This window comes from Lepidochelys kempii, chromosome 12 (assembly GCF_965140265.1).
Source record: "Lepidochelys kempii isolate rLepKem1 chromosome 12, rLepKem1.hap2, whole genome shotgun sequence".
Lineage (NCBI taxonomy): Eukaryota > Metazoa > Chordata > Testudines > Cheloniidae > Lepidochelys > Lepidochelys kempii.
This window is the reverse complement of record NC_133267.1, coordinates 17070732-17097128: the sequence shown is the minus strand read 5'-3', so window position 1 is coordinate 17097128 and position 26397 is coordinate 17070732. Positions and strand designations below refer to the sequence as shown.

The 26397-nt window shown below is 43.6% G+C and overlaps 1 long non-coding RNA gene across 3 annotated transcripts in view; it reads left to right on the top strand.

Annotated features, from left to right (window-relative positions):
* Positions 1–26397, top strand: part of LOC140896234 (uncharacterized) — an 88785-nt gene that overhangs the window by 49327 nt on the left and 13061 nt on the right. The window contains exons 4-5 of one of the 3 annotated variants that reach the window (XR_012154473.1): positions 17612–17787; positions 19242–26248. This is a non-coding gene — a long non-coding RNA (uncharacterized lncRNA). Of the gene's footprint in view, positions 1–17611; positions 26249–26397 lie in introns of those variants that run through there. The other 2 variants (XR_012154472.1, XR_012154471.1) reach the window with 2 other exon arrangements.

Below are 26397 nucleotides of genomic sequence, written 5' to 3'. Positions count from 1 at the left end.
TTCTGTATCTTCAATAAAAAGGTTAAAACTTTACATTTCAAATGCTTTAAGTAAGGCTTTCATTTTAATGTCTTGTTCCTTTTCCCTTTAGTTGAAGACAGACTAGAAGGGGGAAAAAACCCACCTTATCTGACAGTTTTTTAGATGGTGTTAAAGAGGGTGGTAATTGTTTTTTTTGAGGAGAAGAAAGGAGGTTAGTTGAGATGGATCGGGGTGTTATCGGGGTGTTGTGGTTGTTACAGTCTCATCCTGTTGCATAGAAAAACAAAACAAGACAAACACACCCACAAGGAGAAAGAAAAGCAAAGAGTTTCTTTAGTGTTGGCTCTCATTTGCAACTCTGTTGGAAAAAACACAAGCACAACATACCGTCTTATCAGTAACTCCAAGGCCTTCCAAATTTGTACCAGTACTGGGCTGTTTAGGGCATTGCATTTAGCTGTCTTTCAGAGGCAGCAGGTTTGTATAATTTTTGGTGGTGCCCAGAATGGGTCTGAGTCCTGACCCCCCGAACGCGCGCCCCCCCCCCACACCTAAGGCTCTGGGAGGGGGTTTGAGTGCAGTCTCTGGGCTGGGGTAGGGGTTGGGGTGCAGGAAGGGAGTTTGTGTGCAGGATGCAGGCTCTGGGCTGGGGCAGCGGGGCACAAGAGGGTGAGGGATGGGGCGCTTACCATGGGTGGCTCCCGAAAGCCACCAACACACCCCTCTGGCAGCAGTTCCTTGGTGGGGGAGGGGGCAAGGGGTCTCCACGCGCCGCTGCCCACAGGCACTGCCCCTGCAGCTCCCATTGGCCGCAGTTCCTGGCCAATGGGAGCTGTGGAGCTAGTGCTTGGGGCGGGGGCAGCGTATACACACACAGAGAGAGCTGCAGGGACATGCTGGCCGCTTCCGGGAGTGATGCAGAGCATGAGCGGGCAGGAAGCTGCCTTGGCCCCACTGTGCTGCCAGTGGTGGCGGCGGCAGCCGGGCCCCCCGGGCCCTTTTAAATAATCCGGGGGCGGCGGACAGGGCCGGGGGAGAGACCCAGCCCTGAACATTGGTGGAGCTGGGCCCCCAGGCCCTGAATATTCTAGAGCCCAGGCACCACGGGCCTATATAACTCGCCGCCCCTGCTGCCTTTCTGGTCACAGGTTTATAGCACTGTTACAAAACATGCAGTCTGAGCCAGACTTATATTAGACAGAAGGAAAAAGGAAAGAGTTAGGAAAGAAAAGAAATAGGTAGGGAAGGAAAAGACACACTCGGGAGTCAGAGGGGAGACAAAGTCTAACATCCCAGGTGGTATTCAGGATTTAGCTGAAGCTGGAGGTGTCATCTGGGTTCCTCTCTCTGCCCCAGTCTGGTCGTGACATCTCTCGGGATTAGGACGAACAAAGGTCGGGGTCCTAGGAGATGGTGGGTGTGGCAGCCATGATAATGAAGCTTGCTCCTTCCCCTTCTCTTCTCTTCCAGTTAGCCAGGGTTCCCCTTCACTTTGCCTCTGTCCATCCATATTTTCCATAGGAAGCCCCAGAAGAGAGTGATGGTTGGAATAGTCCATCCACTCATTTTGTTCAACAATTAGGCCTAATTTCTGACACACAAATTTTGGTTCATTAATTTCCAGTCCAAAAACACCTCTCTCATTGACCAGGCATGAGCCTGTGTTACATCAGTGGGCTTTTTTGTTTGGATTAATTCAGTCTGTTACCAGTTAGCATCTTTTCCTATCAAGAGTTACTGTTTTAGGTTATTGTGACGTTTTTATAAACTTTCACTCACTTTTCACAGTTTGAGCTCACAATTAAGGTAAATGTGTAGGCCCAGTTGCTACAACTAAGTTGGTGGCCCTTCACAGTTTGGCAGTAGATTATGTCAAAATACAGTTTTCCCATCAATTAGTGAACAAATGGAAATTGATGGAACCTTTCAATCCCTATCCAGATATGTTATTTTAGAAACTTAAAAGGCAAAGCTGGGCTGTCTAACTTTGCTTCAGCAAAAGCCAACAAAAAAATTCACAATTACTAGGCTGATGGTGTGCGGATATCACAGCCTATCATACTGGCCAATATTGTCTCATTGTTTCCTTGTATTCCCCCATTGGTCTATATCCGTCTGTTGTCTTATATTTAGATTGTAAGCTCCTTGAAGCAAGGACCATATTTTTGTTCTGTGTTTGTACAGTGCCTAACACAATGGGGACCTGGTCCACCACTGGGGTTCCTAGGTGCTATGATAATACAAATAATAAATAAATGCTTTACGTTGAGCACATGAACAATCCCATTAAAATTAATGGGAATTAAGCATGTGTTTGAAGTAAAGCATTTTAAACTAAGGTCTGGGGAAAAGCCAACACTTCTTTGAGTGGTTTCAGAGTAACAGCCGTGTTAGTCTGTATTCGCAAAAAGAAAAGGAGTACTTGTGGCACCTTAGAGACTAACCAATTTATTAGAGCATAAGCTTTCGTGAGCTACGGCATCTGAGGAAGTGAGCTGTAGCTCACGAAAGCTTATGCTCTAATAAATTGGTTAGTCTCTAAGGTGCCACAAGTACTCCTTTTCTTTTTACTTCTTTGAGTATTTCCCTGTATCATTTAAGTTCCTAAGTGAAAGCTGAGCTCTTCTGAAAACTTGACCTTAATTGTCAGACCTGAGCGTTTCTGGAAACGTGGCCTCAAGTGATTGTGCTTAGAAAGCATTGCTCGCTGGTACCTCTGTAGAAATGCAGTAGTACACGTACATGAAGCAGTGATAAGAAGGTATTTAACACTAGTCCTGAATCTGTGGATTAAAATAAATTCCAGAAGCCCTTAAAACATACACCATTAACTAGCGTCACTTTTGTTTTTGTTTTGCCTAATGAGCCTGACTGAGTAGAGGGTCATCTCAAAGTAGTATTTGTTATGACGATACACATTTTCCCTAACACAATAGTGTGTATCTGATAAAATAGCTGTATCTCTAGATGTGTGCTTCACTAATTGATGGTCATATTAGCATGAATGCGTGCAACCTTGACTGTTAGCAACTCATTCAATTTAATTTTGGTTTTCTTGTATAGCACAGGCATATTTTTGCTGCAAATTATACCCTTAATTGTAATGTAGCAATCATAGAAAATCTATCAGAGAAAGGTTCTATCACTAACTCTGTCCTTCCTATTTTTTTTAAGTTATAAAACATGAAGAAACAGAAGTAACTTTAGCACATACCTGCAAAGAAATGGGCTACACAAATAAGACACCACAGCAGCTTTCTATGAGTTAAGGCTGTGTTGGTCTTCAGCAATTAAATAATCAATGGGCTGTAATACTCAGCTTCAGGGAGGACTGGGAGCTCAGGAATTAAATTCAGTATTCATGAGTATCGACTGTCAAACGGATTCAGAAGTGGGAGTGCATGTACATGAGGCGGCCTTCAGGGGGCTCTTTAGAGTTCTGTGTGGCTGCTGGTACAAATACATCGTCCACCTCAAACGTGGTTTTAAAAGGTGGAATTTGGCATCATATTTCCTGCCAGCTACACTGCTGAGCATAGGTACTGCTGAAGCCCAGGAAATAAGAACCTTTAAAGACTAGATTCCCCAATGGGGTTTCGGGTACCTTCCTATGACACATATGGAAATGGAAAATATCAGAAACCGGATACTGGATGAGATGGTTCATTGCTTTTAATCAGACTGGCAGTTTTTATGAACCTACAATGCAATCTCTGGGGGTAGCAGATCAAGATGATGGGTTGGCTCCCTTTGGAAAAGTATCCCTGTTCAGAACAGCACTTGCACCTGCATGTAGACTCAAATTCAGGAAAGCATTCATGTCAGCATTCAAAAGCGTTGTGATAAAAGATAGGGCTCTTTATAAGAGGCTCTGAAGTCTTTAAGCAACTAACAAAGGTGGAAGCATTTGTAGAATATCAGGCTGGTTGAAACTGACGTATTAGCAAATGAGGCCTGAATGGTCAGGCATGATTGTTAAAATGAGGCTTTGTGTTAAAGCACAGATGCAACACAGTATAATGTGGAGGCTCCGTTGTGACTTGACCTAATCCACTCCTCCATGTAGGACTCTATCCTAGAGTTGTTCCCACACCAGTTGGGACCTAACGGGGGATAAAAACAATTAGGTATGGAGTGAAGTGTCTGAAGCTGTGATGGTGGAGAGAGATTCCGGGGAAAGTGTGGCAAATACTAGGCCTTCTGAGTCCCAGCCTCGGTTTGAGATACTACAGGTGCTTGGAGAATTTCATGACACAACCTGCTATTCCTGTGTGGACAGTGAATAATTGTCAGGTCAACTAGACCTGTGGATGGGCTTTTTTTTCCTTCCCTATTTAAATCAGAAAAGAAGCCTTGATATTTCTGTACTGGGTAAGCCTGATGTTAGGCAATATTGGAGAAACATCACCCTGGAGCACATGAAATACCAGACCAAAAAAAAAAATCCATAAACAAAATTCTGACTTATTGGAAACACTGGGCCAGATTTTGGTTTGTTACACATCCATGCAAATTCAGGTTTATCAAATATCAGAATGTGGCCTACTGATACTATGGTATAAAATCATATTTATTAAATCTCAGTAGGAGGGATGTGCTATGAAAACACCAATTTTTTCATGAAACATTTTCCAGGGTACTGTCTGCTACCTAGCTTGTCATGTTTATTTGTCAGGGAATTTCCATTACTCACTGTCATAGATTAAGAACACCAGTGTCTATTTCCATTGCCCATCCTGACATTGCTTTATTGTACAGACTAATACAGTCCTTTATTTTAACTTTAGAATGTATTGTACCCACAGAGAAAAGTATATTTCTACCATCTGAGAAACAGAAGGGACAGTTTAATCTAATAAATTAATCTAGACTTCTATAAAGAAGATTAAATTTTCACATAAAGGCAAACTCTGACAGCTAAGGCATAAATCTTTTATTTAAAATAGAAAATAAACCCATTCAAATACAATCAGAGAAGACGTAGATAAAAACAAGTAGTGATCAAATATATGGTGCATAAATTTGTTATCTCTGTAAGATAAATCAAAAACAGTGACCTTAAAAATGTTCCTTAGACATCAGCAAAATTGGGCAATTTGCATATATTTAAATATTGCTTTGTTAGTCTAAGATGGACAGGAGAAAACCTTAACACTAAAAGTAAACACAGACAGATGGAGAAAGTAAAAATGAAAGGTCACTTTAGCTATCAAGATGTCCAAAAAAATAAATATTTATCAAGTCTGTAGATGGCAGCAAATCCTACAAAAGATAAATTTTCCCTTTCACAGTTTTCAGTATTTCCCGTCTGAGTGAAATATGTTGCTGATAAAGTCCCCAATTCAGGAAAGTGCTTAAGCATCCACACTAGGTCAGACCAATGATCAGTCTAGCCCAATGATCTTGTCTTCTGACAGGGGCCAGTCCCATATATTTTAGAGGGAATGAACAGAATAGAGCAATTTTGAGTGACCCATCCCATCATCCAGTCCCAGCTTCTTGCACTTTGAGGTTTAGTGGTACTGTGGACATGGGGATGTGTCCTTGACCGTCTTGGCTCACAGCCATTAATGAACCTATACTCCATGAATTTATCGTATTCTTTTTTGAAGCCTGTTATACTTTTGGCCTTCACAACATCCACTTGCAAGGAGTTCTATAGGTTGACTGTGCCTTGTGTGAAAAAGTACTCCCTTTTGTTTGTTTTAAATCGGATGCCTAGTTCTTGTATTATGTGAAGGGGTAAATAACACTTCCCTATTCACATTCTCCACACTAGTCACAATTTTATAGACCTCGCTCATATTTCCCCTTAGTTGTCTCTTTTCTAAGATGAACAATCCCAGTCTCTTTACTCTCCCCTCACATGGAAGCTGTACCACACCCCTCATAATTTTTGTTGTTCTCTGCATCTTTTCCAATTCTAATATAGCTTTTTTGAGATGGAGTGACCAGAGTGGCATGCAGTATTCCAGATATGGGCATATCATGGATTTATGTAGTGGCAGCATATTTTCTGTTTTATTATCTATCCCTTTTCTAATGGTTCCTAACATTGTTAGCGCTTTTGTCTGGTGCTGCACACTGAACAGATGTTTTCAGAGAACTGTCCACAAATGACTCCAAGATCTCCTTGAGTGGTGATAGCTAATTTAGACCCCATCATATTGTATGCATAGTGGGGATTATTTTTTCCCATGTGCATTATTTTGCATTTAATCAACACTGAATTTCATCTTCTATTTTGTTGCCCAGTCACCCAGTTTAGTGAGATCCCTTTGAAACTCTTTCCAATTAACTTTGGACATAACTATCTTGTGTAAATTTGTATCATCTGCAAATTGTTACCTCACTGTTCACCCCCTTTTCCAGATCATTAATGAATATGTTGAACAGCACTAGTCCCACTGAAGATCCTTGGGGGGACCCTGCTGTTTCTCCTTCTTCATTGTGAAAACTGAAGATTTATTCCTACAGTTTAATTCCTGTATTTTAACCAGTTCCTGATCCATGAGAAGTTGATAAGTTCTTTTGAAAATCTTGCAACCTGGCTATACAAACACACATGTACATGAATTACACATGCTAATTTGTGTGCTACTTTTGATATCCAGAAGTAGCTTGTGACTTCTGGCAAAATAGCTGCCCGGGCCAGAAAGTTAAATTATGAGATGGCCAGTTGAAATTCTCCTTTATTTCTGGAATAAATATTCCAACAACATGATGTGGAGAATGAGGAGTTCTATATAGTGTATTTTATAAATATATGTCTCCAGATTATCTGTGTGATCTTTTCCTGCTTTACGGTATAGCGTTAAATCAAAAGGGTTGTTAAAGGAACCCCAGGAAAGGCAGAACAATGGTACAGATAAGAGGCTTTGAGAAAACAACAAGGAAGCAATGTATTGGGGAATACCCCACACCTGGCTGCAGTCAGGCTATGAATAGTTTACTCTGACTAAGGCCAAGCCTAGGTTCAAGGAGGATGCTAAATCATTACAGGACCTGGGGGACCTACAGAAAAAGGAGGATGGGTTGGATGAACTAAGGGGTCTGCCCAGGGAAGGTCAGTGAGAGCTGACAGGCATGCAAGGAGACAGAGAGAGTGTGTGCGCATGTTCACGCTGTGAGCAGGACAGTATGCTTCTCCCAGTCACAGATGGAGGTCACTGGGCTAGATGAAATGTACCAAAACTTGCAAGGAAAGATTAGGGGTTGTGAGGTTAGGCATGTAGGACTCGGTTTCTTTTAACTCTTTGCTCTATGTGCTTTGTGCCTTGGGGTGAAAGAATAAATAACGCTTTGTTTGGAAGAAGCAGTATGAGATCACTAATCCGCTTCTATCACAAGGTCCCAGAGGAAAAGGCTTACAGTTGCCAAACTCAGTTAGGCCTGTCAGGTTACCAAGGTTGATAAACAGGGTGCTACAGCTCATACATCCAGTCTAGGTGTGGTTGGACCATGTAGTTCCAACCAAAGTGAGGTGCAGGAAGCCAGACCTATCAGATGAGGGAGGAGTGCACACGAGACAAAAGAGGTCTGAGGCATGGCTTACCCAGTAACTATGACACATGCTAACATGAATATTTACAGTCAAAGACAAAGTCATCCAAAAGAAGGTGTAAAAATTTTGATATTAAATAAGAGTATCAGAGGTGAACCCTAAGCAAAAGTTTAAAGCAAAAAGGTACCAACAGAGGAATGCCATAGGACTAAGTTTGGCTCTCAGTGACACTGGTGTAAATACATACTTAACTGTATTGGTATAGATAATGAGCTGCAATGGACTTATATAGAGTGTTACTGGAGAACACTAGAATCTAGCCTGTTTCTATCCAAAATAGGTATTGTCAAGTGTAAGAATTTGGACCCAAGTCATTCACCATGTAATTCCATTGAAACTGTGAAAAGAATTTGGCCCTGTGTGTTTGATGATCTAGAAAGACCTCATTATCTGCACCCCTTGGAATCTGTGCCCATTGTGTATATAGGTATCCAAAGAATCACAGAAAGTTGTTTTCTTCTAACACTGATAGGAACTTTATTAGAAATAAAGTGTTGCCCTTAAAGCTCATGCATCCCCCCCTCCTCCAAGATCTGCAGCAACATCATCATACAAATACCTCCTGCCCTGCCTGTTCAGTGAGGAAGGTAATGTGTTTGTGGACACTGAAATAAATGCCAGGTTCTCTAGGACATTGTGTAAAACTATTAGAATCACCTGCATGCTAGACAACTGAATGTAGGAAGAACAGAGGAACTTCTCCACTAAATGCTGTGTAAACCTCTTCTTTAATCCAAATGAATATTAAACTGGTAAAGGGGAGTTATAGTAATTAAAAGTATGCTTCGATCCTAAGCCTTCAAGTGAATCTCAGTAATACTTTTTAGTTAGAGAGTGCACTTGTGTTTGTATAAAATACATATTGTGATATTGGTAGATCTTAGTGTTTTGTCCTTTTTTCCCAAACTGCTTATTAATTTACAGTAACCAGAGAGCTTCTTCTCTTGCTGGTGTGGTCATTTTTTGCATTTAAGTGAGATGCCATTGCTTTTGCCTCTCTCCCTTTGTTAATCAATATTATTTTCAATCTTTAAAGTAGTTAAACTCACATATTTCCATATTTGCTCAGTAATAACTGAAGGATTTGCACCAAACATATTAATTAGTCAGCTGGCTTTCTAGGAAAGGACTATTTGTTTCTGGGCGCAGTGGGAAAAGACTCAGTTGTTCTTGTAGTACTATCGCCATCTACTGTCTAACTATGGCATAGCATCCACAAGAGGAAAAAAATTTTGTGCAAACAATATTTCCTTGTAGCTCTGTGCAGCAGGGCTCTCAATAACTTTACATTAGACTTTATCCAGGACCTCTGATGCCATTTTTCCCCTGAAATCTGAAGTCTGGTCAAAGAGTTTTATCTGGCAGTACTCCCACTGATTTCAAGTAGAAATAACATTTACATGGAGTTTTCCAGCATAAAAATTGTTCCAAGAGTTAGACTCCCTCTGCATTGCCAAAAGTATCAGTAACTGATTTGATTACCTATAAGTTTAGTCTTTAATGTCAACACACAGTTATAGACATCATAAAAACAGATTAGATAAAATTATGGTGAAGGATGGACTTACTGTTGGAGTACCCCGTCGAATGATAAAGCCAGTTGTCCACATCTAGCACCCCCACCGAGGTCGATCGAGGCCAGCTGTGGTCCACCTCTTCTCGTGACTCAGCCCTCAGGCAAGGTCAGGTTACCAGTTACACAACTAAACATTGCTAATTCTTTTGCAACGCAACCACGTCTACAAAGCTACAAACAGTTCCACACTTGCTAGGATAACAGAAAGTCTAACGAAAACAAATGCCCAATCCTGCTGCTCTCAATTCTGGACCCAGTGGTCCTACCCCGTTTTCTCAGGGTTTCCAGTAGTCCATATCCCCTTCTTGGCTTCACACCACCAGTCACTAGTAGTGAAACTCAGGCCCACCCTCTCCACTGGGCTCCGGTTCAGGGACTGTAGGACATGCAGTCAAGGTATACTCTACCTGACACCTTGATGCCACCCCCCAGATTTCACCCTACCAAGCCTGCTGGCAGACCTTTCCCACAGCATCTCCAAGTTCACCCTTCTTTCAGGGCCAGGGAACCCTCCTGCAATCCCATAACAAACTCAGGAGATGAACCCAGCCCCAGGGCTTCCTCTCTGACCGGTTGGGTCGGGGTGGGTGTCCCCTTCCACTGACTGACTACAAAATTTCTCTCAGCAGCCCCCTTCTTCCTCAGGCTGTCTGCCTTTATAGCAATCACCCAGCTCCTCTTCCAGCTGGGCCACATCTTTAATTAGGGATGTCCCACTCCCCAAGTGCAGCCAGGTGGGCTAATTGGCCTCTCATATCCATATTAACCCTTTTAAAGCTGGGAAGGGGTATACACCCCATCACATGTGGGCTAAAATGACTTGAGAGTTGCCATTTTGAGAGACTCACCCATCTTCCCCTGTAATTCTGATCAGTGGAGGAACTGCAGCCTCTTCTGTGTAAAGGGTGGGGTGATACTAGCAGGGTGTTTCTACCCGAGCGCTGTGCTGTTGGAATGCGTCCCGCCCCTGGCTGCAAAACAGGTCAGATGTGTTGAGCTCCAAAGCCCACTGTCAAGTCCATCTAGCTGTGGAACTTTTGGAGGGAGCTGAGGTGCTGGGGACAATGGGGTTGGGATCTCTGGAGATGGGTGGGGGAGGGGGAATATATCTTTTGTCTGCAGGTTGATTAGTCTGACTTGGGTTGTTATGTGCTACTGGCACTGTTAATTTTTTGTATAGCTTGGAGCTTTAATAGCTGTGAAAGAGCCTGGAGTCGGTGATAGGTACTTTTATGTATATAAATCAAACTCCATAAACATGTCCATAGAATCGTGTCCTACACATGGACAACAAAAGCTTTGACTTGCTGATGTGGTATGTGTGTCAAACTAGCTATAATTATTTTAGGTGGTGATGTACTTTATCAAAGCTCTAAGATTGTCAACAAAGTGTAGAGTGTCAGCTGTTTGCAATGAACTGAAATATATTAACATATTAATATGGAAAATAATTATTCCTCTGTACCCATTAAACTGCTACATGTTCTGAATTCTGGAATTACCCCGGCTTTCTACAGCGGATTAACTTCTAGTGCTGGGATGTGTGTGTGTTGGGCTCAGTTCTGCAGAAGTTGCACAAGCAAAACACCAGTGGATGGCAATGTGAGCTTTGTCTGAGTGAAGCCTGTAAGACCTGGAGCACTGTTCGAGTGTGGAGATAAAATTTGTAATCTGGCTTTATCTGACCACAGGGTCGTGAGATCTGTTCGTTGAACCAAGTAGGATCAAGTTCAGCATTGAACTAAAGAGGGACCCTCAGTAAAACTGAAGACAGTGGCCCAATTCTCATTTGCACTATGGGCCCCATATACCAGTCTGGTAGAGGAAAGGGGCCTCACAGGTGTCTGAACTGCATGACACTTTAAGGCTCCTTGACACTGTCGGACCGTGTGAAGGGGCCATAATGTAAATAAGAATCAGGCCCCATGAAATTTGCAGGTGTTAGTCACCGCACAAGTTTGCCTTTAGATAAAGCTCTGATGTTCATTGCTGCCAGGGGGTTGGACTTCTAATCGTCTTTCAAAATATGCTACAAGCAGCTCCAACAAACACGTGAACATTGTACCCAGTTACACACCTAAACATTGCTGATTCTTTTGCAATGCAAACACTTCTGCAAAGCTACAAACAGTGCTGTGTAGACTGCGAGCCCACCACCCCAGCACACACATAAAAGTCTTCCATTTTTTACTCAGATGGTCTGTGCCCTAAAACAGCAGACTGGAAGTCCGATCTTTTTATTTATACAGCAGATGTAATGTTTCATAACCAATAAATAGTTCATGGCATATTTCATTCTGTGTAGAAGATGGGCCTGTTGATTTTCAGAAGTTTAGGTGTGCAAATGTGCACACACGTGCACAACTAAATTGCACATGCAGTTACTAGAACAGCACAACAATTATAGCAATTGTATGTATAAATAACCTGTTAGACTAGTCATCTGCACAGAGAATTTCAATGCATGGACACAGGCACCTTTGCATGCCTTCACTTCTGAAAATAATAATAATGTATATACTCAGTATCCACAGGTCTTCCCTTTATTTTGTTGGAGACCTAGACAAACGAATGCAGATACTCTTAATTTTTGTTCTCTGACACACTTGCCAACAGCCTCATTTGGGTCATGACCGTCCCAATTTTCTTCCCTCTGTTCTGGGAGTGGCCAGTGGTTTCATTGATTTTCTTCCTCCTGCCTGATTAGAGCCCCTACTGCCAACCACCTCTCACCAGGAGCAGAGGCAAAAAAAGGGAAGCAGCAGTAGCATCTGACAAAGGGGTGGGCAATAATTTTCACAGGGGGGCCACTCCACAAATTTTGGTAAGTTGTCACGGGCCGCACATTGCTACTATATTAATGGAGGGAGTGCAGGGTCTGGGAGGGAATTTGGGTGCAGGAGGGAGCTCCAGGCTGGTGCAGAGTGTTCGAGTGCAGGAGAGGGTGAGGGGGCTGGGAGTTAGGTGCAGGAGAGGGTGCCGGGCTGGGGCAGGGCATTGGGGTATAGGAGGGGGTGCAGAGTCTGGGAGGGAATTTGGGTGCAGGAGGGGGTTCTGACCTGGGGCAGGGGGTTGGGGTGCAGGAGGGGGTGCGAGGTGCAGGCTCTAGGTGGGAGGTGCTTACCACAGGCGGCTCCCGGCTGGCGGCGCAGCGGGGCATGCAGGCAGGCTGCCTGTCTGCCGTGGCCCCACACCACGCCAGGAAGCGGCTGGCTGCTGGCACCATGACACATCTCTGCATGCCCTTTGACTGAAAACCAGCCGATGGGAGCTGTGAGGACAGTGGTAGGGGCGGGGGCAGTGTGCGGAGATGCTTCCCCCCCGCCAGAGGTGCGCAGAGACATGCCAGTAGCAGCCGGCTGCTTCTGGAAGCAGCATCAGGCCACGGCAGGCAGGCGGGACTTTGAGCGGCATAGAGATCACGAGGGGGCAGCCAAAGAGCTTAGTGGGCCAAACAGAAATGTTAGATGGGCTGGATCCAGCCTGTGGGCCGTATTTTGCCCAATCCTGATTTCTGACAGGAGATAGGACAAGTTAACAGCACCAGCCTTAGCAAGCTCCTTATCCACAGAAGTGACGGGAAGATAAGAGAGTAAACACCAAGGGGATTCACCACTGGAGATGGGGAAGAGAGAAGCCCCAGGGGGAAAGAGGGAAGAGGAAAAGAGCCTAGGGGCAGTAAGAGAGGAACTCAGGGAAGACAGACAATAGGGGAGAAAGGAGATTGGGGGAATCTACAGGAGAGATGCCCCCCTTAGACATTCATGGAGCAGCTGGCTTGCCAACTTCCCTCCTGAATGGGCTAGAAACAAGAGTGGGCCTCATGGCCTCTCTTAATCACAGCAGATAAGAGAAACAGACCTGCAGTCTTCTGCCACATAACAACAACAACAGAAGGATCTTTTCAGGGAGGGGCACTTCCCTGAAGCAGCCCCAAATGCAGCACTATGGAGCTCCTGTTTCACTGGTGATTTTGCGTATTTGTTGCCTTGCTGGTGATGAGGCTTGATGGTGTTCTGTGCATTTCTAACAGCACATCGCCATGACGGAAAAGCAGCATGGATTGATGGGACATCCTGGGAGGGAGGGGATAGGGTCTCATGATTGCCCTCTTGCCCTAGCAGGAATGCTCATCTTTAAGAGCAAATGGCACAGCATATCAGCACTGAGGCTCTGCACATGAAGAGCTTCATATAAAAACAAAGCTAAATATCACCAGGCTGGTCACATCACCCTCTTGAAGAATTGCCAGTCATGACAGCATTCTACGGGTGCTGGCAACCATGTACCCATGCTTGCCTATCATTCTTTATCTAAAGGGAGAACTGCTGCCTTGACTGCCATATTCAATACAAAGAACATTTTAAGCTACAAGCCCACGTTGCCTGGGTACGTTTGCAGGGTTTGCTCAGTGCACAGCCAAGCTCAACCATCAGAGGACAGCAAAGAGATTCCCTCCCTTTTCTTGACCAAACAAGAAAACTGCTCAAGTGGTGTAATGATCTGTGAAGTTCTACTGTATTTGGCAACAAAGAAACTGGTCAGGTTTCAGGAGAACTGCCTCAAACTATTCTATTCAAGCTGACGCTGTCACTTCTGGATCTCTTAATGCTAGGGCACGCACATTATCTTGCGTGTGCCATTCCCAGGTAATGAAACAACTGGCACAATCTGAGTCTTCAGCAGCCAAGATGCGGGAAATGGATGCCAGGGCACAAACAACAGAATTACTAGCATAGAAGTCACAAAGCAACACTAGTTGGTCCACTAGACGTTGTGTTGCCCTGGAGCCAGGGAAATCCAGAACCCAGAATTGAGGTCCTGTGTTATAACCTCATGGACATAAGGAAATTCAGAACTAAACAAGCAGGATTTTTCTCACACTGGCCACAGATATCTTGTTTTGGAAAGAGAAAAGTGAGATATTCAGGAAAACATGAGAGCAGTGTCATTGCCTAGCACAGCCAGGCTCCAGTGCACCTGGCTCTGTGAGACGGGGTAAGTCCTACAGTGAATTCGCCACAGCACAATTACATTCCTCGGTGCCCTCCCTTGTACCCGCTAGCAAACATGTGCAGCTGGAACACCACAGGAGCAGGAGTGACATGGGGCATTTTCAGAAATGGTCCAATTTTGCTTGCAAATATTCATGCAACTTGCTTGCCTGGGCCACCGCTGTCCCTCTTTCCACAGTCTCCACCACATTTTTTGGCTTCACTGCATATGCTAAGAGCTTTACTCTCCATTCATGCATGTTCTCCCTCATAAATATATAAATAGTATCAAGACCTAATGCAGTTTTATATTATGATTATCAGCAGAGAGAAACTATCCTTAATATAGTGGAGACCACCAACAAATGAGACAGCACAGCGACCTCAGAAGAAATAATACTATCCAGTGCACTATTAACTGTGTATTGTTAAATATTTGTGTCACAGCAGTGCCTAGTGCTAGGCACTGTACAAACACAACCCAATTTCAAAAAAGCACAATGGCTCCAGGGGAGCCAAAGGGTGAGGCCATGAGTTCCCCTCCAGTAGGACCTGGTGTTAATTTCTTCTATGTGGCAGAGCTTTGTGCCAGAGCTTCGCCCCAGCCCTTTGTGTTTCTCCCATTCCTTCTATGGAGCCTAGTGCAGGCACTGGGCCTACTTCGCATAGTCCAAAGCTGGAGTGGAATAGACAACTTGAGCCATCTCCCTCCCACACTTTCACACCAACAAGGGGCCAGGTGAAAGGAAGCACTAATGTTTCAGGCACTGATATGTTCACAAAGAACTGGCTCTTGACCATTCAGTTTTATTAGCGCCCCAGATCTCAAAGTGTTTTACAGCAGAAGGAAGTGTCATTATCCCCATTTTACAGAGGAGGACACTAAGGCACAGAAAGACAAAGTGACTTGCCACACACCAAGTCAGTGGCAGAGCCAGAAATTGAACCAGCTCTCCTAAGTCCCCAGTCGAATGCCCTATTCACTGGAATACACTGCCTTATTTTGCCTACCGTTTTGAATACATGTGCAGCCGTGGAGAAATCTATCTGTTGAAATGAAACCTCGCTACGGCGTCTGCTAAGTGAGATCACCAGCTCCACACAATCATTCTGGCAAATGCCTTAGGACTTGGAGCTGTTCAGCCTGGAACGGAAAACACATTTTTGTCGCCCCCATCCCCAGGTATAAGTCTTCCCTGTCTCTTTGTTGTGCCAGCAGAGGCGAATTCCAGAACTGGAAACTGAACCGATTTACAAATATGTTGATGGATTGAGACAGTTTCATAGAAGAAACTGATTAAATGTATGTAGATAAAATGTGTTGTCATGTAAACAGCTGCTGCACGAACACAGAAGCTATGTGGACTTAATTTTATTTGTGCACTTTAAAGATTGTGCGGGTGCCCTGCTAAAAAGGAAACAAAGTCGACATTACTCCTGAAAGTAATAAATTAAAGAAATACCAGAAACTATTAATCCTCAGAAAATGTGCAATCCTGTCTCTCCTCCCGGTTGTCAGGAAGATATATATGTAAAATTGAACTGGCACAGCTCTTGAACACGTTCACGTGTCTCACTCGATAGATCTGGTCAGCACCTTCCTTTGAGACTGTCTCAGTTTCTGACTTGAACAGGTCATTATACGTATGCCTCCATCCATCACTTCTGAAGTATTCTGTGAAGACACCGCCATTAGAAGCCAGTGCAGTGAAACCAACTGTCTTTTGTCTGAAAGCAAGCCGTGCGTTTTCACATCACAGGTCTTGGTTTCTTTATTCCAAACATATGGAGGTTTACCTCCTTGTAGAAACAGAGGTTTAGACTGTACCTGCTTTCTTCTTCACCACTTCTTGCTATTTCTGCTATGTAGAATTTGCCTCCTAAAATTACTGTTTTCACAAATTAACCTCCTTAGCTGGATGCTCCTGCTGCTGATCCCAGAGCAATGTCTCTGGGATGTTGTAAGTATAGAAAAAAGAATTCACAACTGATTTAATTTCTGTTTGCAGTCACCTCACTGCACTGACAATACGTGTAGTGCTTTGCTTCCCACATGTTTTAATTGCACCAGTAAAGTAGGCTGAGGTTAGAAGTACAGGATCCTCAGGTCTAATTGTGGGTCTATCACTGATTCACAGTACAAGTGGGCAAATCACTTCACTGCCTCAGTTTCCCCACCTTGAAAATGGGGATAATAATATTTACTTATATCCCCTGCAGAGGTGTTGTACAGCGCTTTGAAGATGTATTGTAAAATGCTATATAAATGCTGAATTTCATCATAGACAACTTGTAGCATAGACAACTTGTAGCTTAACATTCCCACTTCCCCTTGTTTGAGATATTCCGTGCCTTGATCTGACGATACCCCAACCAAGTTTTCAAAGCACTGCAGAGAAACAGTAACTTAAAATGGGGAAGTAACTCTTTCTTCATTCTCCCTAAACGTTTTTTGTTCTATTTGACCCTACAGCTACATTTACACTGCGGCTGTGATTTGCAGCTTGCAGAGATTTACCCATGCTAACTTTAATTGAGCTCGCTCACGAAATATAGCAGTGAGAAGGTGGCATGTGTGCTGTCTGAGCCCACCTCCCCACCCTCCCTTGTGTGTATTCACGTTGCTAGCTTGTGCTGAAGCCCGCACTGCTGTGTCCCCACTGCTGTTTTTAGCGAGCTAACTAGATTACAGCTAGCATGTCTCTGTGAGCTGCAAACTACACCCTCATTTGCAGGGTAGTCATAGCCTTATACTACGATACACACGGAAAAATCTAGGGGGTCTTCACTTTAGCAGAAACTTCAAGTACAATGCTTTCAGCAACAACAAAGAAAAGCTGTTCTGCATAATCAAAGACATGCTGCATTTGAAATAGCCGCAGCATCGCCCAGTTCGTGAATCCCATGGAAAGATAAGTGCATTGTAAGTATTTACTGACTCCTTTCTGGGCACAGCCAGGGTGCAGAGGAGAATATTCAAAAACACTGCCATGCTGAACTGGACCCTGGTCTTCAGACAATCAACACTGTGGGACTTCTTTAGCCTTTCCAATGTGGAAAGCCACGTACTGCACAGCATGTGGTAGCAAACAATTCAGGGGTGAAGGGATTAAGCTGGTCCAAGAGCAAATCTCATGATGATGTCCATTGAGCATGATGATGTTGTCTGAAGTGGTGCTGAGATTTTTATAGAGTGAGCTGCCAGGGAGAAAAACTGATGACAAAAAATAATCTATAAATGCCCTATTCAAATGGACAAGACGCATGTTATTGCTTGTCGCTCTCCATGCTTTTCTGTTGTCACATTGGACTTCGCAAGTGATGAAATAAAATATCTGCATTGTTTCATAATGACAGGGCACAGCTAGTTTAGGGCTGTTGATGAATAAGAGGGCCTTGAGCATGACTAGGACTGTCTGTTGTTCACCACATCAGAAAACAAATGCCAAGTCATTTTATTTAGGGTCTTCTATTCATCAATTCCTTTCCCAACAGGAGCTGAAAGGTGGGTGTAGGAATAAATCAACGGGGAGCAACATTCCCGGGATCAGAAACTGCTCTTTCGGAGGTGGAGGCGGCGCTGGGGCCCAGAAAGACGGAGCCTTGAATTAAGGAAGCGTGGAGCCATAGCAACCCAGGATGGCCTCCGGGAGGGGTTCTGCGTCCTAGAGGTATAACCCTCCCGCCGGGGCACTCCTAGCCAGCTCTGCTGCCACTGATGGGGAAGGGCGGGTAGGAGCGAAGGTCAACACAACACTAGTGTACATATTGGGCCAAAACATCACAGGGGCAACTCCACCTCGTTCTATTGATTTCAATGGTGGTAACCAGAGATGTATCTAGCCAATATTTCCTTTTTCCTTGAAAGATTTGAAAGCACTGATTTGTCTACTCTGATCTCCACAGGAACTGATCACACACTAAACTTTAGCCAGAGATCTGTTTCTATTTTTGTTTTGAGACTGCAGTTTTGGAAGTGATTTAGTAACAAGAATTTGCATTCTTTAAGGGCAGGAGTTTTTCCTTTGATTTCCGTCGGCTTTTTGGATCAGGCTCTAAGGGACCACAGAAAGCTCAGTCTGCACAAGGAGACCCCAAAAAAATATGGCGCATTACAGCAAAGGAGAAGAAACAGAATAACTCATAATAATCTCTCTGGAAAACCTGTGAGGGCATTAGGGGTTACATGATTCAAGTTAGAATGTGTGTGTTTGACTCAGTAGCAATTAAAATTGTCAACCTATGTATTATGGGTCAGATTTTACCCTCTGGCCCTGCGTTCATTTGTGGAAAATCCCAGAAAGAGAAATTAATCTTTCATCATGTTGTAAGAGTTTCAAAATGAGTTGAACACACAAAGCTTTCAGACCAACAAAGAGAACTGTTTTTGCCACTCTATGTAAAAATACTAAGAGAATGCATTTACCATGACATTTCTCAATAATTAACTGTATTCTAATCTCATGCAGAAGCTCACCCTGGTGCTAATTAAGATGAATTGTTTCAGGGGTTTTGAGAAAAATATCACCTTCACTTGTAAAACCTGATGACAACATCTGATGTGTTAGACAGAGCCCTGATTACTTTAACGCACTGTAATGCTTGATAGATAGGTTATACGAAAAACTGTGAGCCTATGAAGTCAACACAGTGCAGATATGGAAGAAAACCAAAGGTAGGGTTCGTATAATTCACATCACAATAGAATGAATTAAAATATAAAGCTGTTTTCTTTGTTTTCAAAAACAAAAGTTAGTATTTCTTGCAATAACCTTGCTTTGACATTGTTACCAATCAATTATACCACAAATAATTCAGTCTTTAATTAGTCCATCTGTTAATTGTTTAAATTCACAACTTAGCTTTATAAATCTGAATAATAACATAAATGCTCCATGGTCTTCGTAGCTGGTTTCTTGTTTAAAAAAGCAAAGTGCCTAAGGGACATTCTTGGGCCGATCACCATATTCTTGAAGTTTGTAAATGGCTTTGACTAGCAGTTTGCAGTCTCCTTCATACTCCCATTGGAATGTTTTGTAGATCTCAACGGACTCTGGGTCTGCTACATGTGGCATGGGAGAGGATTTCAGCATCTCTGATTTCTTTTCACTCGTCTTGCTTGCAGGAAAATTTGAAAGCACTGTAACCACCATCTCCAATTCTTTGCTGCCAGACTGAGGGCTTTGTTGGTCAAAACTTATGCCTTAAACTCAACCAGAAGCTATTCAGGAGCAAATACAGATGACAGAACACCAGGGAAGTGCTTTGTCTGTGAAGCACAACTTAACGAATGAACAGCCTTTGAAATGCCATGGGGCAGCAAAGTGAGTGCCTCCGCTATTGCCAACTTTCACAATTTGAGCCCCCACTGAGGGATGCGGAAGGTTTCATTCACTCCATTTGTGCCAAGATTTAGCTTTCTCCTGACACTGTGTAAGAAGAGTGAGACATACATGGTCTAGTCTCTTACCAGCACTTATTTCCTGATCCTCCCTACATAAGGATCAGGGTTACAAATGGTGATACTCTTGTCACAGCAATGGTCAATCTCCATAGACTCCACTAGCTACTGGTTACACCCAATCACTATCAACTGCCCCCCTCTTCCATTTGTTATACGTATATTTTTATAGCTGCTTTCACTTCCCCTCTAAACCAGGCCACTATTTTACTCAGTACGACCTTCTTCCTCAATTGTAGGATTGTGGCTTCTTTTGGGCTTCTAGTCAAGTGTTCTTAAGCAATTCCCAATTGTCATTCACATTTTTCTGATTAAATTCTTGCTCCCAGCTGATTTGGCTCCTAATTGTTTTCAGCTTTGTACAATTGGCGCTTTTTAAAGCACCAAGTATATACATGACTGGTCTAGACTTTCTTCTTTATTCAGTTGTGCATCTGTAACTCCCCTTCACGCCTTCAAACACTGCACTCAGAGCTCACCACTTACAGCCACGTTTCTTAACAGCAGAGATGTTATTGCTGTACACACAAAATGTAGGTACATCAAACACGCATTTGTATCTCTGCATTTGTTAGCTGTGCAGATGCACAGAAAGGGTTGGGGCCTTGGTCCTGTCTGGGCTTTGTCACTTTGTATATAATTTCATGGGAGAATCCCCAAAATAAAGATCCATATAATATAAAATAACATTTTGTGACAAGTGATGCAATTAGAGTGGTGGCATTTTGTATATGACCAGGAAGAGTAACAGGAACGGTCTACTTTTATTTAATTAAAGCTCAATGATTTCACATCTAGAGCCTCCTCAATCCAGGATCTCCAGCCTTCAGCCTCGGGTCTTTATCAGGCCCTGAAGCTGGCTTGGGATTTCAGGCCCAGCTACTCTACAACATATGGCTGCAGTCCCCAAGCCATACATCTAGAATTCATTTCCTTCCAGCCCTCATTAATGCCAATTCGATAATGCCCTCTCCAAATGTACACATGCTCGCAGGCTAGGGAGTGTATTTCCTTAGTGCTGCTTGGATGTCACAGCAAAGTGCTTGCTGAGATGTGAAGGCAAAACCAAACAATACAATTACAAAATGTATCAATCATTCTCTAGTTTGCAAAATGCAGATCAGACACAAGGCCAAGTGAATTACAACCACTTCAGGTAGTAAAACTGATGGTTGCTAGAGCAGCAGTGAGTCAACCATCTCTAGCAACTAGACTCATGTGGCCAAGCTTGCAAACTCACGGAGTGCTGTCCTGGAGCCATACATTTTGGGGGCCACATAGAGGGTTTATCTTAGTTGTATGTGTGTATATATACACATTAACACTAGGGGTTGTATGATTTTCCATTGTCCTAAACATTGCACAGTCATTTACACCAGCGTAAAGTGGGTATAAAATGCTATCAGGTCAGAAGGGTAGGCTTATATACCCACTTTGCACTGCTGGGAAGGACTACAAGAGGTGCAGGACAATAGTAAATCAGGCTCATAGTATCTATATCTGTCTGTCTGCTGGGCAAAGGGTACAAACAAATTATTTGTCAAATATATTTGAAAAATATCATGAAGCTCCTGAAATAAATTAGTTGATGATGATTTGAACATCTCTACTTTTTATTAGAGAAAGCTTCGATGAAACTCTGCTACAGTTCCACAGGAGCCTGAGTACCTGTGCCTTAATTTTCTCATCATCCGATGAAACAGGGAAATGATCTCACCAAAGACCTCTTTTCTTGTACTGTTTTTCATGGTCTGCTTCTGTGTGCAACCTTCTTGACTCCCCTCATTCATTCTGCATAGAAATAAAGAACCCAAAGGACTGTTTTAAATGAATGGGCAAAATACATAATGCCTGGTCCAACATGTCAACAATATTTCATCATCAGAGCACAAAAATTCACCTAAGTGCCTTCAACAACAAGCACCAAAACCTGCCATGCCATTAACAATCTTGGACAGTGCAGCAAAGCAGAAACTGTATGGGCAGGCGCGCCCTGTGCAAAGAGAGTCCTGATGGTCCAGGGCGGACTTCCACAGGGCAAGCTAGGGATGAGCACTGTGGAACATCATCTGCTGCTTCTCTGAACAGAAGCAACATGTACAGCCACCATCTGCTGGCTAGCACTCAGTGAGGACATCAGCTTGCATGGCTAGGCATAATGCCCTAGAGATATGGTGTGTTGACCAGGTCTCTCTCCCAGCAGCCTCTCAATTATTATGAGATTATTTGGCCTGGCCTCCAAAAACTCTCACACTGCTGTTGACACAGGGTTTTGTGGCTGCCCGCACCCTTTATTTCCCCATGCATCAGCTGAAAGGTAAGATAGAGCCCTCTATAACTTAACTGGATCTATGTACAAGGCACATCATAATGAATGTCCCATGGATTCATAACATTGCTGGGAGGAATACGGCATGGTGAGCGTGCTGCTTAACTGGACACACTAATGTACAATAAGTGGGCAAAATGTGTTGTGTTCATCCCAAATTTCAAGGAAGAACTTTAAAAGCTGATTGTTAGCAACATATTTTTACTGCACTAAAACATCAGTTTGATTTCTTTGGATATTCCATGCTGGGCGAAGTGATGCCTACCATATTTACTATCATGGTAGCTTGCAATTCTGTAAAGCAAGTAACACAAGAAATAGTAACTCAGTCCCAGAAAGTCAGCCCCGACCCAATCCATGTGTACAACCTCCCCGATCACATCTCACCTTGCCTGCTTAGGAAAATATTTGGGGCCATCTGCCTGAAAAGTGGTGCAGAAATGCAAATTATCATTAGTATTCTTCATAAGAAATGATTCACAGTTCACTGACTCTGAGAGCACTCAATGGTATCAAATAGAGCCTGGGAAAGCGCTCTCCCTTCATTTTATGTCCTGATGTGCACTGACTGGAAACTGCCCGTATGATCTAAGGGTAAATCTCAGCAGCATCCTGGAACTGTGTTAGGCAACAAGCAGTTGGAAATGAAACCTCTGCGTATCAGCATATGAACTGCAATGGAAAGTAGAGGAGGCATTAAACAAATACACAGTGAGATGACACAAACCCTTCATTGCCTTGGCCCATTTTTGATTGTGTGAACCTCACCAGAACTGAGCAACCCAGTCGAAAATAACCTTCACCCAAAATAATAACAACCCCACACCTCTCTGACTACCCGCATCAGTCCACCCAGCACCTCAACAAATGGCCCGGGAAACAGATGAGCTTTGCAGTGGGGCCCTCTAAATAACAAAGCCAAGCTCTGCCCAAACAATAAAGGAGTATGCTTCAGAGCCAACGACCATGCACAGGCAACGGCCTGCCACCAGCCCTGTCCCTGTTAACACAGGGGCAGTTTGCTCTAGTACCTCTGCATGGCAGTGGTACTAAATGGAGAGACCCTCTCTCTCTGGCAGGTAGGTCCTAAACGTGGTAGAGCTTTGTAGGTCAAAACTTATGCCTGAATCTCAACCAGAAGCTATTCAGAAGCAAATACAGATGACAGAGCATCAGGGAAGGTGCTTTCTGTGTGAAGCACAACTTAACAAGCGAACAGCCTCTGCAATGCCATGGGGCAGCAAAGTGGAGGGCCCCCACTGTGGCCTATTTTCCCAATCTGAGCCCAAGTTTCATGATATGGTACTTTTTGAATGCTCCAGAGGCATGTAATTAGGGGAGAATCTAAGCTTCCATTTTTAAAGTAAGTTTCTAGCCCTCTTGGTTGAGGAGGAAAACTTGAAAAACGTGGCCCTTGAAAGCTACAACACCAAAAGAGAAAATACCCCCAAAAGTTACTTGTAAGTTAATCTCATGATTTTGGGGGCCTAACTCATTATTTTTGAACATTTAAACTTTGCAATACTAAACCCAGATCTGCTGAATATGCTGGACTCATTACTTTACACCTGAAAGTCCATCAGAGAGTAGATGTTTTTCAGGTATCCACCGAGTAGCTAAAGGAACAGGTGCAAGGAGGAGTGCCACTCATCCTAAATGTCATGAGAACAACCTCAAACTGGGTGACTGATCCTAACCAACTACTTGGAGATCAGCATTTTCATCAGATCCCAGTGCTTAACAGGATTAAGCCATCGCTTGCTACACAATAAAAAGTCCTAAACTCAAAATATCTTTCAGAGTCACCATCACTTCACCGTTAGAATTGCACACAGGGATCAAGAGCAGTGGATGGAATTTAGAGTCAGAGTGGATATTTCATTTAATCATAAGTCCTGGTGATTGAGCCATTGAGCTAAATAGCCTTGCAGGGGCACATTTTCTAACATCAGTGGCTATGTTGCACTGCAAATTCAACATCCATCTGTGCACAAACCCCTGGCTTAGCATGTGCAAATGCATAGTTAATAGGTAACTGTTAGTGCAAGCACTTATTTGGCAGCCACAAACTAACCTCTTGATTTGGAAAAGTTGTCCCCATCATTGAAAGTGGATATTATTTTTCCTACATCCTAGAGGAAGCTGGTAGAGTCAGGAAAATATGGATACTTAGTCTCTTTCCAGCAAGTCAGTTCCTTACAAACTGACTAATGCAGTATTCATTGAGAGTATTCAATATTGAACCAAGTCTAACAGGGCTACATTGTGACAGGTGATTCAGCAGGTTTGCAGGCGGAGAACATTCCACTCTGTTGTACAGTCCAAGCATGACCTGTCAGATTGCAGTCTCTTGGTGCACCGCAGGGGGAGGCAGGGAAAAAGCATCCCGACCCCAAACTTTGACCTGAAAAGTCCTCATGGGAAGCAGGTCCCTTGGGAAGGAATCGTGTCCCCCCACAGGCACTTTCTTTCCCTCGAGTCCCCATGTTGCACTGCAGCTCTGAACATACTGATCTCTGAATAGTTGGTCAGGATCAGGCACCCAGTTTGGGGGACTGCCCTTCTGAAGTTGGGATGATCCCATGACATTCAGGGCAGTGCCTAATGCCATAATCTGACCTACAATAATCTTCCTGGAGACCTGTAGGGCAGATGCCCAGAAATCCTTAAAATGGAGGAACAAACCCTAGGTTATATTCACAGTGCAGTATCAGACTCAGGGCAAGCTCTTCAGAAGTGAACATTAAGAGCGAGTAGTAGTATGTTCAAACCGGAATTTTGTATGTAGTAGTAGTATGTTCAAACCGGAATTAAGCTATCAGCTCACATACAGTGGCCTGAGAGCATGTCATTGCAAACCTGGAAAATACCTGATATACTTCATTGCATTCAACCACACAGAAAGAACTTGAGAAGAACACTTACCAGAAGGCAGAGGAAAATTGGTGCTTCAGTTACAGTTGCTAAACATCAACACAAACCATGTCAAGTCAACATCTACTTATCACACCTCCTTTAGTGTATAAATATAAACAGTAATGTACGGTAGAGCCTTCCACCTCTTGTGAATTGTGCATACACCACAACCATCCCTTCTTCTAAAGGGCTGTCTGCCGTGAGTTGCTTTAGCAGAGATGTCTCTGAAATCTCACAAAGATTAAAGCACTTCCAAATACGAGGTGCACGCTGACCCAGGAATAAGCTAGGTTTGTAGTCTGCTTCCACTGTCACTGCTTGCCAGGGGAGTAGCACCATGTCCCCTGCCACATCAAATCCCATTTCTCAAAGCACCAGCTCCTTCAAAAAGGGGCTTCTGGAAATGTTTTTTCAAGGCTAATTTTAGAGTGCTCAAGCATCCTCTGTGGAAACACAGCCTTTCTGCTGCAGTTCTGTGTTCCTAATGCAGACATTTTACGGCAGGTCGCGTCTCTTACAGAGTTATATTACTGCTCCCCATATCTATTTATTAGCGGACAGGTCACTGGATTGGGTCACAGAAGACTTGTGCGCTGTTCAGAACTCACTCTGCCACCCACCTGCTTTGTGACTGAGCAATCAAATGCTCTCTCTGCTTCCCCTCCCATCCTTTATCAGTCTTGTCTAATGAGCTTGCAAGCTGTTCTGGGCAAGGCTGTCTCATTCTATATGACTGGACAGTGCCTTGCACCAGAGGGCCTGGATTACAGCTGGGATATCTAGGCACTACTGAAATACAAACAACAAAATAAAAATGTACCCATCATATATCTGTAAAGGAGAGTGCAATAGGCCCAGTGGGTTGGCAGCAAGGACTCCACTTGACACAGCACTGACCTCATGGGTTCCAGAGTAACCTGAAATCTTTGCTCCCTAGGGCAGCTCCAGGACATCACCTCCAGGCTGGGCTTGTACTCAAGGGGGCAAGAGAAGTGAGAGCTCACTGGGTGTTCACTGCATGGTCACGTTGCATCACATAGTCTGTACAGTAGTCTGCTCAAGCAAATTCCTGGTCAAAGATGGAGGGCCACATTTCCAGCGGCCTAGAATAAAACCGGGAAAAGCTATTGTCAGTGAATGAAGATGTAGCGCTCCACAGGCCCCACCCTAAAAGATGGCCCTGAAGCCAATGACCAAGCACTCACACAATCCTGGACAAGGGAGGCCCCACCCCGAAAACACTGTGAATACATTCAAAGAGTTAATGCCTGTGTGCTAGAACAACAACGAAGAATGATTTCTCTTCCAGATCCAGAGAGGCCGATGCACTTGTTTTGGTCTCAGAAATGAATCACCATGTACAGAAAAAAATTCCTCAACACTTGTATGAATCATGCTCTCATCAATAAAATAGGAGAGAAAAGGAGTATTTTGCATTTCTGAAGACTTAAATGCTTGAGATACATAGGTGTTTGTGCACGCACAAAGGTCCATTCAAGAAGCTAAACAACAGATGATGAAATCAACCAGTGGGAAGGTGCACTGACGCATCCATTTGCTCATACACAAATTAAC